Below are 12,619 nucleotides of genomic sequence, written 5' to 3'. Positions count from 1 at the left end.
GTATTGCCTAGAACAGGACCAAAGACTTGTGGGAATAACTTGTGGCAGTGTTTTTCTTTATTTATTTAGCATTTAAACAAAATTATCCATTATAAGTTGTTAAAAAAACTTTGATATTAAACCAACAACAAAAAAAGGGGGAAATGTAACTAGAAACAATCAAGTAGGAATACAATTTATAGCATTTTTACATGTGAAGTTGAAAAATACCAGGACATCACACTACCAATAATCACTGATCATTAGACTCTGGAAACCTGAACAAAAATTGCACTGGCAAGGTTTCATTTGATGGTAATCTAGAGCAACAGAGACATGCATAACTCACTGAGAGTCTGATGCAACAATCATTAATGCCTTCAGCAAGGCTCCCATTAATTTCAACAGAGCTAGATTAGGCCCTTAGTGAAGAATATAGCATAAACAGTATAGTATAAAGCTACAACCAGCACCTCTTATTTTTATTTTGCAATAAAGAAAAGAGCAGCAATGACAAGTCTGAGCTGAAATTGTGCATTAAAAACAAACCCCAAATCTGTGGCTTGTAACTCTGGCCCCACTGATGTTAGTGTGAAAACTCCCATTGACTTCAGTGGGTCCAGGATTGCACCCCTTATTTCTTACTTTTTTCTCCCTTGTACAGAATATAAATTCCTCTTTCAAGACCTAGATTAAGTTGCTTCTTAAATAGTTGCCTCTGCAGTTGAGTGTGTGGATTTAGGGTCAGGACAATTCAATACAACGTGAGATGAAAGTTCACCAGTGACCTAGCCAGAGAAATTCCATTAGCCTCTTCCTCCCATTATGGAATTTACAAACTTAAAAGTTAACATCGATAGCAAAGACACTTCAGCTGCTTTGTGCCTCTCCTGCAATGAAAGCAGCTATAAACTAGCCATTTACAACAGGATTATGGCTGTTTTGCATCATTGCAGCTGCACAAAGCAACTAAAGTACATTGGTGACTCTCGCCCTTAATCTCCAGGAGGGGAGAGGATTCAAGGAAGGTGCACTCTCTGCTCCAGTACACCAGAGGGCTTGCCCATCACCCTTTGCACCTTGCCAGGGAGCAAAGTACGTTAAGGCATTCAAAGGATTAAAGGGGATAAACAGAGCTGGCTTTGGAAAGAAGCTGTGATTAAAAACAAACATATATATAATTACCCATATTCAGTAGCTACTCAGGCTACCTAAAAACTGTGAAGAAACAACAAACCTCAGAAACACTTGCTATTCCATGCAGCTGGAATGAGCTAGCACTCCTCTGGTAGTCTTCCTATTAGTTAATTGCAGAGTGCTAGTAAGACTGGGGAACACCCACAGCTGGCGCTGTGTCCTGGTCTTGAATTGGACGATTGTGGCAATGAGGAAGCAGAGTGAAGCTAATGTGACTAAGCATGAGAAACAGATATAGAGGTTGGCAGGTCCCAAAAGGGTTGCAAAAGGCAGGTTATCTTTTCTTCCTTAAAGTCCAGTTTTCCAAAGGTACCAGCACACCTACCACTGCAGGAGCAGGGTGAGCAGTTTTCACACTCTGCACCTAAGGTCTTAATCTGGCCCCTTGATTTTGAATTGTGCAGGTTGGCTCTTTTCTCTCTCTCTCTCTCTCTCTCATCAAGGCACTCACTGCATTTTTCATTGTATTGCTTTTTGGAGGGGGGATATTGATCTGCTGGTATTTGTAGATTTATCTTTCCATGCTGCCTGGAGGAGATTTCCCTGCAATTTATATGCATATTGCTTTTGTTTTAAAAGATCTCCTGTGAGATACACATTTCCTTCTGCAGCCTGTTTTTAGATTATACTGTTCTGCTTTCTGATCAATATTTTTTAAAGGTGACATGAAAATCTTTGCACTTTCCAGACCCAAACCCCACATTCTCTCTTGAGTTGAGGAAATCACTTACACCTAAAGCAGAGCCCTGCTGCTCTAGAATGATGTGAGACGGTTTACTATGAAAAAGGTAGAGGAGATAAACTGAAAGAAAATCAAATAGCTCAGCGACTGATTATTGTTTTAAGAGTAAAACATAGGCTGACCAAGGACAGCAGAACAAAAGTAGGTATTGCCCAGTGGCAGATATGGAGTCACACAGAGATGGTATTTCAGGACTCACAAGTATTATACCACTTCACTGGAGTTACCAAAGTAAAATCAGTATTAGGAAGTGGAGAATTAGGCCCTGTGGGCTGGAGCTTCCCTGGTTGTTTTGTGATGCTCCAGTGATGCAAAAAGGAAGTCAGCTCTACTCTTCCCCCCCACCCCCCACGCCCCACCCTAATCTGAGCTCTGGTTTGTGGGAAGGGGGAGTGTGGAGAGAAAAGGGACATGGCTGTCCTCTAATGATCCCTAGCAGCTTCAATGGCTCTTGGGTAGCTGTTGCCAATATGTGAAACTTGGAACAGCACCAAGGCTGCCGTAAAATGGAGTGGAGGCTAAGTCCTCCTCCGGTCAGCCCTAGAGTCAGGGAGCTGTAAGAATGACATAAATCATTCTTGTGCGACCTGCTCTTCACAAGGTTGTCAGATGCGGCACCAGTGCAACTGAGGGTCTGGGAAACATAATGGGCCTGATTCTCCATTGTCTTGCACCTTGTGACATCTGTGCAAAGAGAGTATACAATGCTACCAGATCAGAATGGGTGTGTGTTTATTCTCGCTTTTCACAGTGCTTTGCACTTTTATGTGAGAATTGAAGATTTTTTTTTTTTAGATGAAAGTTCAGGCTATGGAGAGTAATTGTCTGTTCACACTGTCCCCTGGCTAGATCTTCCTTTTCTCCCCTTTGCCCATTGGATCGTACCTGATGCTTTCGAAAGCACTGCCTGGGGCAAAGGCTTGGGATCTCTGGATCCAAAGAGTTGCAGATATGGTGGCCCCTCTCCAGCCTGCCCCAAAGCTTCCCTACATACCAGCACAGATTTTCACTCTGTATGACTGATTTACTCAAAGTCCAACCCACATGGGGCAGAGGGCTTTGTGCTGGCTTTCTACACAACAGGTAAATTTAATCTTTACCAATTTATCTATTGTATTTATGGCATTTGCAATGCTGTCTTTTCTTCATATTTTAGAATTGTTAATAGTTTCCCACTAGTTCTTGGATGAACAAAGGCTAGGGGAGAAAACCCTGAACCAAATCATTGTGAAGAAAACGTCAGGAGGTTGGCACTGCAACTCAGCTCTGCTGGCCAGCATCTCCTGAAATTGTGCTGCTTCCAAATGTCTTGGTTTCCAAGCATTTGGGCCTAGTCAGTACCACCAAGAGGGATGGTCCTAGGAAATCTACCATTGTTGACCAAAGAGCTGCAGAAGCTTGACATTGACATAGCTACTCTCTTTGAAACCAGACTAGCTGACACAGACACTGTATGTGAGATGCATTGATTACACCTTTTTTGGGCATGGAAGGAGCAAACAAGACTGCCATGAACGTGGGGTGAGTTCTGCAGTCAAAAATTCATTACCACCCTGTAAAGGGGAACAGTCACCACCAGTACTGCTTAATGGTCAGGCAGGGATGCAGTAGGTTGTCACCCTTCCTGATGTCTCCCCTTTTCAGTTATAGTCCTGTCTTGTTAGATCTGTTCCTTCTTTTGTGGCTCAGCGCCCCCCTCCTCCCTGCAGCTGGGTCGCCCATTTCAATCCACCTATTTTGGGGTATATCAAAAGAAATTCTGATCACAGAGAAGTCTTTCAGTGCCCACAAAGGCTTCAGGGCTTTCACCTTTGTTCAGGGACTCCAGGTCTGGGCCCTTGAACTCCAGCTGGAGTGTGCACTGAGATAAAGACTCCCATTATTATCCTATCTTTTGGAGTTGGTAGGGGAGGCTGGGCCCACACTCTCCACTGGGCTCAAATCCAGGGCCCAATCATGGGCAGCTAAGTTCTGTGCCTTAGGACACTACGCATCTATCTCCCTCGATCAAGTCTCCCCGCGGTACCCTTTTTCCCCATGGGTACATTAAAGAACTGCAAATAAAGATTATGATCTCCAACACCAGTCACCAGTCTCTCCTTTGCAGAATTAATCAGGTCTCTGTTGCCAGGACTCAGGCAACAAGAGCTCCTGGTTCCTATGGATAGGGTCCCATGCTCAAGGGTTAGGCTTCCTATATGTAGGGTACTTGGAGCTAGGATTAGGGTTCCTATGGGTAGAGCTCCCTGCCCTAGGATTAGGGTTCCTATGATTATACTACTTGGAGCTGGGGTTGGGATTCTTATGGGTAGGTCTCCCAGTACTATGGTTAGGGTTCCTATGATTAGAGTACTTGGTGCTAGGGTTAGGTATCCTATGGATAATGTTCCCTGCCCTAAGGATAGGGTTCCTGTAGGTAGGGCTTCCAGATATAAGGTTACGGTTTCTATGGGTAGGACTCCAAACCCTAGGGCTAGGGCTCCTATGGGTAGCATAGTTGGAGCTAGGGTTAGGGTTCCTATGTTAAGACTTCTCCACCCTAGGATTAGATTTCTATGTATTAGAATTCCCACCCTAGGCTTCAGGTTCCTATGAGTAGGGCACTTGAAGCTAGGGTTAGGATTCCTAAGGGTACAGCAATGAGGCATAGAGTTAGGGTTTCTATGGCTAGAGGTCCACATCCTAGGACTTCATTCCCATAGGTTGGGTTCTTGGAGCTAGAGTCATAGTTCCTATGGTAGGCTCCCCGCCCTAGGGGTAGCGTTCCCATGGGTAGCTGACTTGGAGTTTGAGTCAGGGATCAAATGGGTAGGCCACTTGGAGTTTCAGGGTTCCCATGGGTAGCCAAGCTCACCTTGGGATCAGGGTTCCCATAGATAGGGCTGCCCGCTCTAGAGTCATGGTTCCTATGGGTAAGGCTGCCCACCCTAGTGTTACAGTTCCTAGGAATAGGGCTCCCCACCCTAGGGTAAAGTTTCCTATGCATAGAGCTCTCCATCCTAGGGTTAGGGTTCCAGTGGGTAGAGAACTTAGAGTTAGGGTTATGGTTCCTATGGGTAGGGCTCACTGCCCTAGGGTTAGGGTTGCTATTGGTAGGGCATTTGGAGTTAGGGAAGGGTTACTATGGGTATGGTTCCCCACGGTAGGTATAGGCATCCTACGGGTAGGACTCCCCACCCTAGGGTTACTGCTCAAATGGGTAGGGTTCCCCGCACTAGGATTAAGATTCCTATGGGTTGGCCACTTGGAGTTAGGGTTAGCATTCCTATGGGTAGGGCTGCCCTCCCTAGAGTTAGGGTTCCCATAGGTCAGGCTCCCAGCCCTACAGTTAGGGTTCCTTTACGGAGGGCTCCCTGCCCTAAGGTTAGGTTTCCTATGGATAGGCCAATCTAGTTAGGGTTCCTATGGGTAGGGCTCCCTGCCCTAGGGTTACATTTCCTATGGGTATGGTTCCCCGACCTAGGGTTAGGGATCCTATGGGTATGTAGCATGCCACACAGTAACTGAACTGCTTCGGGGCTTACTCCATCATCCTTCCAGATGAATGTTTTCCATTCATTTAAAATACATAAGTAATTTTCAAAACATGTATATAATTCTTAGTTAAACACAAATATATATGTTTTGGGGGACTTTGTTTTTTATCAGTAAAAAAAAGTTTCAAATTTATCTTCTTTGTTTGAGGTACCAACATTTAGCACTGAACTAAAATATGAGCCATCTGGAAAATGTTATTCTTAAAGGGTTTAATACAGTGTTTGTCCAGGTTCCGTTTATCTCTCATGAAAAACTAGAAATGCTCAAAGGCTATTTTCTGTTTGCAAAGGCTTTAATGGTAAATAAAATACTTAATCCAATTAATTCCAGGCATCCTTCTCTCTCCTTTCAGTTATAACACAAACTCTAGGGAACTCCCCAGTAGGGAAATAACACTTAAAGAAACAGAATTAAAGGGAATTTTTAACTTCCCTCATTTACATAGTTGTCTGATAGTATTTAAGTGTCTTTGGCTGTACTTGCCTTTCCTCTCCCTGTCTCTTTGCTTTCAAACTCCCAGCTCAGGTGAAGTAACTATTGCTAGTTTCTTACTCATTCCCACACTTGATTCTCATCTTTCAGAACTCAATTCACATTCAATATCTGAATTTTGGACTCACCTGGCATTTGGTTTCTACATGTTGCCACAGTGCATGGTTCCTCATCCTGGCCCTCCTTCCCCATATGAACAGGAACTTGAGGAGAGAGAGACAACAGCAACTTCCTTTCTTCACACCTTCCCTGGTAGTTGGGGGTGAAGTGTAGAGGGGCTGTTTATTTCTCTCCATCTTCATAGATGCTGGAACTAAGGTGCTGTCCCTGACCTGAAGTGGTTTCCATCATATACGGGGTTTACAGTTTGGTTCAATGACTCTCAGTTCCCCCACTATAAAAATTGTTCCAGCATCTCTGTTCATCCTCCTCCAATATGTATCAATGGTGGGGTGAGTGATGATCACTTTTCCCTTTCCTTTCCCAGTAAAGGAGCCAGGGGATTCCTCTCTCCTCTCCCCACAGAGATCAAGAGACAAGGCATGGCTATCTTCTCCCCCAGCCCCACAAGGTTGTGTGAAATAGCCTCTAGGGCTTTCCTCGTCCCCACAAAGGCAGGGGGAAGCCTGACTTGGGATGTTCTTCACCTTTCCCAGGCAGTGGGGCCTTCTTTTGGCTCCTTTTGCATGACAGGGAGAGTGTGACCACCACCAAGTGTGATGTCCCAGATATCGAATGCAGGCTGGGGAGTCCCCAGAGAGCTGTCACATCCTGGCCTCCACCCAGTGGCTACTGAAACTGGGTGGTCTGAGAAGTTACTTGGGCTATAGCCCCAGCCAAGGCACCACCCATGGGAGCTCTGATTGGAGGATCACCTGGCTCCACCTATTGGTCCAAATATACTATTTAAGCCAGGAGGAGGAACCAGAAGTTTGTCTGAGCAACAAGGTGGGTTCCTGTTGTAGCTGCATTGGTTTTGCTTGTGCCTGCCCAAGGCTTAAACTTACCCGGAGCCCACCAGAGCAGAGCTCTGGTAAATATTTCCAAACCAACAGGTGCCCTGGCCCCTCAGAATTTTCTCAAACAAATGTCATAGCATTATTATTCTGGCTATTCCTGGGAACGTGAATATCACTGAAGTTTATGATACAGTATGCAGGAAACACATTTAGTTCAGCCTCACTTGCTAACACCTATCACCAGTCAGTTTTACACTCCACGCATTGCTCTAAACACAACTGCAGTACTAGCCCCTGTTTTTTAATCAGGGGTTTTTCCTGGATTCTGCCCTGAAAGCATTTTACCAAGAACAGACAATGTGTTGATTGATTGCTACAGTGACAGTCAAGTCTCACTATTGCATTGCTTTCAAACAATTCTTGCCAAAATGCTGTTTTCTAATAGAATCTGGGCATTCTGAGCTGATACTAGCAGTCATATTGTTATAGGTCACAAATGTCATCTTTCTTAAACTTGGTAGGACTTGGCTACTTTGCCCTGTGATTATAGCAGCACGATAAAATAATATGAAAGGAACGTCCAACTGTCTCTGAAGTTTAATTGGGACAACACCCAGCAGGGTATTCAGTATATTACCTCTTGACCATTGTGAATTTGCAGGGTATTTGGTTCAGAAAAGATCACTGTGGACAGACAGGAGGCTTTTTCTTCACCTTTCATTTTAGAAGAAAGAAATCTGAAACCTGCTGCACAGTTGGGACTGATGAAGGCAGAAAAAACGTGTGGTCAACCAGTTACTGTGCAGAGAACCAAAGCCACCGCAAAGATCTGATGAATACTGTGGACAGAGTCACTATGCAGGCTGGTGGGGCAAGTGATGTTTTGGCACACACAGACAGCTTCCAAAGGATGCACTTCCTCTCATGCGGGGAGAACCTCTGGCTTGGAAGTCGGGGGCTATGTCTGTTCTTCCTGCCTCTTGGAGCGATGGAAGCTGTGAACCTAACTGCAATACCAGCAGCGGGAAGTGATCTACCTGCCCTCTCTTCCAGTAGTAAAAAGTCATGGTTCTCTGGTTTAATGAATGTGTGCCTGCTGTCATTCCCTGCATCAGGGCTGAACCAAGAATCCAGCTCACTGCTAAGGAGAGCTGTGCTGCTTGAGATGCCATCAGATAAGACACTGACCACTAGTATTTTTCACACATACAACAGTACACTGCTGAGAGCAAACATGCATTCTCGGTGTTCTGGGGAGCAGAGTCACAGCTCAGTCTCTCCAATTCCCTGCTGCAAACAGGAACCCTACCTCCTTCCCCTCTCTCACAAAATGGGACCCTGTCCTGTAAGGATAGGTGTCATGTTGCTAATAGGGAGTGATTATGCCAATATCTGTGGTAAGCTTCTGAGCAATTTCAACGTGATCATTGTAGCTTGTCCATCTTTAGCCCACCCCACATCCCCATTAATGCTGGTAGAAGCTTTATCCCACTCCAGGAGCCCTAGAGCTTCCTGCTCCCCACCTGCCATGCAAAGCCATTAGCCCTATTTCCTTGCCCTGGCATGCTACTAACTCTGTATTGTTTAACCCTAACCACAATCTGATCTGATGTGCCAGCATGACATGACTAACTTTCAGCTACTGGTGTGGCCTGGGGACTAGTAGGGCACGTGGATCACATCAGGAGCAAGAGTGGAGAGGTAGGTCGGAACTTGCTGTACCTTACACAACTGCTCAACCCTGCTTCCAAAACGTCCCTACACCTCCCCAGGACAGAAACCACCAAACACTCTGAAATTTCCCAGGACCCAAATGTTATAAACATTCAGATTTTCATGTCATTTTTCTCAACACTACAGCTGTTAACCCAATGACTTAGCCAAATGCTGTTATATTTGCTCCCTTGAATCTCCCTATGTTTCCATTTGTTTAGTGAATTCTCCTTAATTTCCTCTTCTAATTTTGTTAAACAGCTGTGGTGGCACTTGGCAGTGGGGGCTCCGTTTGTGAGAGCGTAGTGAATCCAGTATGCATCGTTTTTAAAAGGAGTTTAGGATGAATGACATATAAATTTAAGGAGGACTTGTGGCACCTTAGAGACTAACAAATTTATTTGAGCATAAGCTTTCGTCAGCTACAGCTCACTTCACCGGATGCATGCAGTGGAATGAAGTGAGCTGTAGCTTGTGCTCAAATAAATTTGTTAGTCTCTAAGGTGCCACAAGTCCTCCTTTTCTTTTTGCGAATACAGACTAACACGGCTGCTACTCTGAAACATAAATTTAAGACACTAAAATATTATCATTAACCTGTGGTCAACAAACAGCTTTTCAATGTTGCCTTTATGGGGGCTTGAGACAGATTCCCTTAAACCATCTGAATTTTCATTTCCCTCCTTCAGTTCTCAGAGCAACATCACAACAACCCTCCTCCTATAATTAGTGGAAATCATTAACGGTGCTCGAATGACAGCTGGACATAAAACCAGCAAGCTGTACGCTGGCCTTGCAAAAGTTGAATATCCTCCCTCTCCAGTGACCATGGATCCAAGGAGTGAGGGATGATCTTATGACCTCCCTTTGCCCTGCCTCTCTAAGACACAGTCTGCTTCTGCTAGCTTGCTGACCAGTCCTCAAATATATTTGTTGAACAGACCTATTCCATTAGGGAACTGACATCTCTTGCTTGAGAGTTTGGCTCACCAAAGGCCATACATCATTGTCCCCACTTTGTTAATAGCAGCGGCTCTAACAAGTGCCAACCTAACATTAACCCACACTGAGATTTTAAGACATTATGATTCATTAATTTAGGGCTAAATACTGGCTTCTTCCAATCCAAGTGCTGTCCTATCTCATTTGTAAAGGCAAAACAGTGAACTATAATATTTAGCAAGCCATCCCAGGCAAAAAATGTTTGCACAAAGATTTTCTCACATAACCATATCCAAGTGGAATAATTAAAAAACAAGACAGCCATAAACATAAGGGTAGGTTATTAATGTGATCTACATATGCAAAGCCTGTCAGGCAGGCCCTGTTCATCCACAGCCTTCCAAGAATTATTGCTGGATTTCTAGTAACTATCTAAAAAGAAAAGGAGTACTTGTGGCACCTTAGAGACTAACCAGTTGAGTATTCGCTTCAGGTTGGGGGGCTGTCTGTAGGCAAGGACTGGCCTTTCTCCCAAGATTTGTGAGAGTGTTGGGTCATCTATTCAGGGGACACCATCATATAATGTCTTCTGCAGTTTCCACGATATGCTATGCATCCGATGAAGTGAGCTGTAGCTCACGAAAGCTCATGCTCAAATAAACTGGTTAGTCTCTAAGGTGCCACAAGTACTCCTTTTCTTTTTACGAATACAGACTAACACGGCTGTTACTCTGAAACCTAGTAACTATCTGTTTTTGCTACTCTTTCTGCTTCCCCCCTTCTTGTCAGTGTTCCTCCTGCACCAGGAAATTAACAAGGTACACTGCCTCCTCCCCCAACAGAAGTGAAATTACAGTAAAATATGAAATGCACGAATGTAACAAAGATTCAACTTAACTAAGGTCAACAAATGCAATAACCTTAGCTGAACCTCTCTGGAAAGTAGCTTCCAGAGAAGGCGGATGAGCTTGCAGTTAAAACTGCTTGGAGAAATTTCAACAGAATCATATTCCATTGGAAAATGTGGTTCTGTCAATGTCAAAAATGTTTCACAGAATCATACTGATTTCACTGCAATTTAGTTGTGGAAGAAAAGCAGAAAAAAAAAGTTCTGACAATGTTGAAAAGTCCCATTTTTGACATTTTCAGAACAAAACATTCTGATTTTTTATTCTAAATTGACTTTGTTTTGGTTGTTGTTTAGGTTGTTGTTTATTTTGTATAATAATACAATACAAAATTTAAAAAGTCTAAATCAAAGCAAAACATTTAGATTTACCTGAAATGAAAAATTTTGGGAATTTTTCTTTGTGGAGAATTTTGAAATTTGGGGGGATTGTTCTGATTTGGAATTCAGCCATATTTTGAAATCTCTTAGTCCTTTACAAAACAGACCTTCTGTCCTCCATACAGCTCTGCCTGGGGTTAAGAAAAAGAGTGGGAGTTAAAAGACCCTCCCCACCATGTATGCCCATGCACGGCTGACCCAAGAGCAGGACAGGTATGTTCATGGCTCAACTCATTCCTATTCCTAAACCCCAGTAAACAATCTGTGTTGAGGGTCCTTTGGCCTGTATGAATGGGAGGCCTGATTTGTTTTTGTTTTTTTAAGGATGGGTAAGGTACTGTGAAGTACTGAGTATCTCTTTAAGAGGCAGAGTAAAGACTGTATGGTTGTCTTAAGTATCACTTTCTCTCTCCATTTCCCAGTTGTCTAAAGTTTGTGTTTTGCATTTTATTGTAGTGTTAATGCTCTTGTAAGGCATCTTAACTCTATATTTAGTGGTTTTCAAGTGGTTGAGTTTTGGGAATGATATTCTCACATTCAGGAACCACGCATTATTGTGTGGCAGTGACCTTAACTCCACATTAACAAAGATTTTTTGCATTTGAGTTAAGCATTAACAATGAGAGTTTCCAATCTCAGAAGTCCGGGTCATCATCCCAAAATTTAAATGCTTATCTGAAACTTGGCCGAACTTTTTGAGCTTGTCTCTCTTCTCTGCATCCTGGAGTAGTTATTAAAGCATAAAAGAAAAATATCTTTTCTTTGCAATGTTACTTTAAAATGTATTTTGTATTTAAATAATTCACTGAATCATTAATATGCGACGTATGCCAGCCACAAAAAACTAAAGGAAGCAGTTTCATTTTGAGGAATGATTTTACTCAACAAGATTTAGATGTGAAAAAATGAATGGTTATGTAGAACATGAATATAACCATATCATATTTATAAAGTTCCTACTCTACTCAAAATGTGTCTTAAAGTTACTACTTAATGGATCAATAAAATCTGCTATTTAATGGCAATGGTTTTCTCATAATGTACTGAATACATTTGGGGACATTTTGGAGCAGTTGTTAGGATAGAGGATTGCCTAATAAGGAGGGACTCCAGTACAGGTTTCATTGCATTTGCTACTGGTTTTCCTGTTGTTCATAGTGTCTCCAGTTCGACTTTAATCTTATAGATGTAAATGAATAATTTATAAAGTTACAAGCTTATTCTTCCAAAAAATGGAAATCACAGTTTTGGCCATCTCAGTAATTAAAAGCAGGTAAAGCAGATCTATGAAAGAGACATTTAACAAAAACTAACAGACCATACCAAATCACTGGCCACCTACCACTTCACAGCTGTCCTGCGCTGTATACCACAGCCACTTGGCATGCCACCAGGGGAGCAGGGATATAACACAGATACTCTTGCATGAAAGGCATAGGCCCTTCCTCGTTGAGCTAAAGGAAAGTCTCCGTCAGCTGTATAGGGATAATGACAGAGTGACCGAGCGGAGTTCAGTAGTACGCACGCACACACACACACCAGTTCACTGGAATATTTTCCAAATCGAGATTTTTGTCAAACTGGGCTAGTTCTAAGGGCTAGATGGTTAATATAGAGCAGAATGCGACCCTTGTGCAGCGTAAGGCTAGATGCCATGACCCTGCTTCCAATCTACCTCTTTGTTGGCTGATACACTGGTGCCAGTCACTTTTTACACCAGTGCAGAACATTTCAGCTAGGAGCTCACTCCAATGCAGCTATATCAGTGCA

General features: G+C 43.2%; 1 long non-coding RNA gene across 1 annotated transcript; it reads left to right on the top strand.

The window, feature by feature from the left end:
- Positions 1 to 1,439: 1,439 nt before the first annotated feature.
- Positions 1,440 to 8,072, top strand: LOC122466447. The gene is made up of 4 exons (XR_006291928.1): positions 1,440 to 1,516; positions 1,865 to 1,964; positions 2,768 to 3,001; positions 7,568 to 8,072. It is a non-coding gene; the product is annotated as an uncharacterized LOC122466447 (long non-coding RNA).
- Positions 8,073 to 12,619: the final 4,547 nt, after the last annotated feature.

This window comes from Chelonia mydas, chromosome 6 (assembly GCF_015237465.2).
Source record: "Chelonia mydas isolate rCheMyd1 chromosome 6, rCheMyd1.pri.v2, whole genome shotgun sequence".
Lineage (NCBI taxonomy): Eukaryota > Metazoa > Chordata > Testudines > Cheloniidae > Chelonia > Chelonia mydas.
Note: the sequence above shows the minus strand (reverse complement) of the source record. Positions and strands in the feature narration are given on the sequence as shown.